At 41.1% G+C, this 5,126-nt stretch overlaps 1 pseudogene; it reads right to left on the bottom strand.

The window, feature by feature from the left end:
• Positions 1-1,200: 1,200 nt before the first annotated feature.
• On the bottom strand, positions 1,201-2,615 carry LOC125094274 (glyceraldehyde-3-phosphate dehydrogenase-like; annotated as a pseudogene).
• Positions 2,616-5,126: the final 2,511 nt, after the last annotated feature.

A 5,126-nucleotide genomic window follows, 5' to 3' on the forward strand; every position in this document is an offset into this window, starting at 1 on the left:
ATCGGTAAGCTCTGGGACACTCAGACTACCCCCGATCCTTCTGCGACCCTGCGGGACCTGAGGCCGCGCTTACCCCGCCTGGGCTTCACCCCAGTTAAGCCTCTGGAGCAATGTCCCTCAGCGGAACAGACTTTTAAAAGTCTTGATTTTGCTCCGTTGCTCTGCCGCTCGCCGGGAGCTGGCCCCTCCCCCCGTGGTCTATCTTCCCGTCGCTTTGGATTCACTTCTCCGCCAGTCCTACCTTGCAGAAAGTGTTTGATTTTCTGTTTCTGGAATTGCTGTTCTTCTTCTCTTCATTTTCCCATTGGATTTGTAGGTGTTTGCAATCTTTAGATAAGCTATTTAGTTAATCTCCCGCTACCTGAAGTAGTCTCAGCTGCTCATTCTCCGCCATCTTGACTCCTTCTCCTACTATCTGTTTTCTAATAATAAATTGTGTCTTCTTTCTGTGGCATTGCAAATATCATCCTCCCTGCATGATATTCTGAACCACCAACTCCATTGGTGACTAAAGGTCACTCACATAAATATTTTGAGGACCTACAATGTTTGGACAAAACCAAAGGATGAAGAAAATTAAAAACCTCCCTTCAAAACGTTATCATTTAATATGGGAAGCCCAGAGATAACTGGATTTGGAAAATCCTTACTTTTTGAATCCTGCACAAGCAAGTTGTATTCTTCAGTGTCACAGGTTGTGGGCTTTTGCTATGCACTCCTGTCTTATTGGCTCCTCTTCATAGATATCCTTTAACAAGGCCTAATATAATTTTATTTTAGTCACTTTGGTCATTAGTAGTTTTTGAATAGGAGAAATATTACAAGTGTTTTATAATTTGTATGTTAATTATTTTCTTTCAATCCAAATAGAAGACAACATCAGTTCAGAATTCTTATGCAGCATTTCTCCATCTAAATTATGGTTGAAAAATATATGCTTATTTATTTTTCATTTTGGGGTGGTGCAGTATATTTTATTGATTGTACAAGACAAGGTAGGTCTTGCCAATCTTCTCTTCTTCAGAGGGTTTGGAATAGGAAATGTGTAGAGGCCAAGAGATTCTCAGTGTATTGGGGGATGAGCTGGGGCAGGGACTCCTCAGCAGCTAAGGGCTTCTCTCTTCTTCTTGCTCTCTCTGGATCTCATGGTTCAAGGGGCTCTTACTCCTTGGAGGCCATCTGGGCCATAATGTCCACCACTCAGTTGCTGTAGCCAAACTCATTGTCACGCTGGGTAATGAGCTTGACAAAGTGGTCATTGAGAGCAATGCGAACCCCAACATCAAATGTGGAAAAGTGGGTATTACTGTTAAAGTTGTAGATAACCCAATCCTCAGTATGGCCCAGCAATCCCTGGAAGGAGCCTTTTGATGCCTGCTTCACCACCTTCTTGCTGTCATTGTATTTTACAGCTTTCTCCAGGTGAGTAAGGAACAGGCAGGGCTACGTCAGGAGAGATAGATCATGGGCCATGGGATCAATCTCAGAAAACTAAAAATATGTGGAAGATGACAAGAAACCAGAGATAAGGGAACAAGCCTGACCATCCTGTCCCAGATGTCAAAGGTGGGGGTTCTTGTTATAATAACTACTTGTGACCAAGAAAATTACTGGACCCTGGAAAGGAAGTAAGACAGAGAAAGGTGTTATCACTAGTCTTTGCTATATGGTGATATCAATAGATATGTTAAAAGGATTTAAGTTCCCTGGTTATCTTTCTAGAAAAGACCATATCTGAAAGCCCTCAGTGGCAATGCTGTCAGGACCCCTCTCCTGAGAGCTTTTTCTGTATCCTCACTTAATAAACTTCGCATTACTCACTCACCTTTGTGAGATTCATTCTTTGAATCTGTGAGATAAGAACCTCACTGTCCCACATCACACATGGCAGATTAGAGCCACAACTGACACTTTGGGTGTGGGGACATGGAAGGCCATGCCATTGAGCTTCCTTCCCATTCAGCTCAGAGATAACCTTGTCTGTAGCCTTGGCAGGGCCAGTAGAAGCTGGGATAGACAACCTTTGACCATCACACCACAGCTTCTCAGAGGGGACATCCAGGATCTTCTGGTGCCAGTGATGGCATGGACTGTAATTCTGAGTCTCTCCAGGATGCCAAAGTTGTCATGGGTGACCTTGGCCAGAGGGGCCAAGCAGTTGGTGGTGCAAGGGACATTGCTGATAATCTTTAGGGAGTTGTCATACTTCTCGTGGTTTATGCTCATCACAAACATGGGAGCATCAGCAGAAGAAACAGAGTTGATGACCTTCTTGGCCCCACCCTTCAAGTGAGAGCTGTAGCCCTCTCTATGGTGGTAAAGACCTCAGTGGACTCCACAGCATACTCAGCACCAGCATCACCCCATTTGATGTTGACAGAATCTCACTCCTGGAAGATAAAGATGGGCTTTCCATTGATGACAAATTTCCTATTTTCAGCCTTGACTGTGCTGTTGAATTTGCCATAGGTGGAATCATACTAGAACAGGTAGACTGTGTAGCTGAGGTCAATGAAAGGGTCACTGATGGTGACAGTATCCATTTTGCCAGAGTTGAAAATAACCCTGGTGACCAGAAGAACAATACAGCCAAATCTGTTTACTCTGACCTTCATATCATGTCTTGGGATGCAGCTGGCATTGCACCAGAAGATACAGCTGTCTGTCAAAGGGGGAGGAGCAGAGAGCCAATATATGCTTTTTAAAATATATGGAAACCACTTGGGGCAAGGACCAACAGTCAAATTAACACAGAAACTCAGTGTCTGCCGTGTTCCTGTTGGGCTTAGGAATGTTTATCTCATATGAGAATGTGTTTAGAATTAAGCATAATGAATGCATGTTCTATATACAATGTCAGAATCCCTTAAAAATATCCTCGGCTTTGACAATAATGCAATTTATTTTATGTAAGAACCATTTTTAGTGAGACAGCCATTATACCCAATCTGAAAGAACAGTGCTATAGTAGAAAATACAAATGAATTTGTAAGTAAATGTGGAAATGAAAACAATTATGACTAGCAGAAACAGATCTGACTTCACAGAGAAGACGGCATTTGATCAAAAGTTAACAGAATTCAAGTGGGAAGAAGAGAAGTAACAATTATAAGGTGAGGGGACACCATAAGAAGCAAAGATGTCTGAAAGTGATGAAGATAAGGAAGAGACGGGTAGATCTGAGAGTGTTGAGTCCTCCAGATGATTCAACACAGTGAGGGGAGGAGATTATGAGGATGAGTTCCCTGAAAATTTCTACAATTAAGGGGTCAGCATAGAAGAGGAGGCAGGAAAGGGAACAAAGAAAGATTATTATCAGAGAAGCTGGAGCAAACTAGGTTATTTGGTATCACCTACATTGAAAGAAGAAAGCCTATGAGGAGGGGCTAGTCAATAGAGTCAAATGCTATAGAATGCAATAGCAGACTGAACAAAGAATTATCAGTTTGATTTGTCAGTTAGTACTATTATGAGATGTTTGCTGGAATGTTAGTCTGATGGGGGAATGGGCCAGAATGCAGTAGAATGGGGAACGAATGAGAGAATGCAAGGAAGTAAAAATCCAGCTCAAAAATTTTTGTCCCTATCATAAACTGAGAATGATTATTCTTTCTCATTGGACTTCCTTAATACTTATTTTGTATCATTTATTGATACTTTTAAAAAAGATTTTATTTAATTATTTGAGAGAGAGAGAGAGAGAGCACAAGCAGGAGGAGTGGCAGGCAGAAGGAGAAAGAAAAGCAGGCTCCCTTCTGAGCAAGGAGCCCCATGCAGTGTTCGATCCCAGGACCCTAGATCATGACTTGAGCTGAAGGCAGATGCTTAACCAACTGAGCCACCCAGGTGCCCCTTACTGATACTTTTAATGACATCATATGACTTGTGGATATTTGTTTACACATTTTATCTCCCTACTGTAATTGGTACCTATTTTTATATACCTCATATCATAAAAAGAGTACCTACCTAATATACTCAATGTTTAATGTTTCCCCCTGAATCACAAATGTTATTACTAGCATCTAGAATTGCAAATTCTTTCTAGAGAGTTTTCGATTTATTTGCCCAGATCCATCAGAGGATTCACTATTTATGGCAGCTATAGCCTTATGAAATGTATTTTTTTAAATCATAAGACTCAAAAGTCTTGATCCATGAGTTGCAGAATGGTTGTTGCATTAGCAGGCATGAAAACAACATTAATCTCATTGTCCATCTCCATCAGAGCTCTTGGTTGACCTGGATCATCATCAATGAGCATAACATTTTGAAAGGAACATTTCTTTCTGAGCAGTGGTTCTCAACGATGAGCTTAAAACATTCAGTAACCCATGTTGGTAAACAGATGTGCTGTTATACAGGCTTCATTTTCCCATTAATAGAGCACCAGCAGAATAGATTTAGCATAATTCCTAAGGGTCTTAGGATTTTTGGAATGGAAAATCAGCAATGGCTTCAACTTAAAGTTACCTAGATGCATCAAACTCTAATGAAAGAGTCAGCCTGTTCTCTGAAGTTTTGGAAGCCAGGCATTGATTTCTCTTCTCTAGCTATGGAAGTCTTAGATGGCATCTTTTCCAAAAAGAGAGAAGGCTGTTTTATCTATACTGAAAATCTGTTGTTCAGTGTAACCAACTCCATTAATGATCTTAGCCAGATCCTCCAGATAACTTACTGCAGCTTTTACATCAGCATTTGCTGCTTCACCTTGCCCTTGTATGTTACAGAGATGACTTCTTGTCTTCAAACTTATGAACCAACTTCTACTAGCTTCAAACCTTTCATCTGTAGCTTCCTCACCTCTCTCAGCCTTCATAGGATTGAAGAGAGCTGGGGCCTTGCTCTGGATTAGGTTTTGACTTAAGAAAATATTGTAACTGGTATGATCTTCTCTCCAGACCATTGAAACTTTGTCCATATCAGTGATAAGGTTGTGTTGCTTTCTTATCATGTGTGTTTACTAGAGTAGTATCTTTAATTTCCTTCAAGAACTTTGCCTTTGCATTCACAGCTTGGCTAGTGATTTGTTGTGAAAGACCTAGCTTTCTGCCTAGCTCAGCTTTTGACATGCCTTCCTCATTGAACTTCATCATTTCTAGCTTTTGATTAGAGGTAAGAGATGT

This window comes from Lutra lutra, chromosome 2, assembly GCF_902655055.1.
Source record: "Lutra lutra chromosome 2, mLutLut1.2, whole genome shotgun sequence".
Lineage (NCBI taxonomy): Eukaryota > Metazoa > Chordata > Mammalia > Carnivora > Mustelidae > Lutra > Lutra lutra.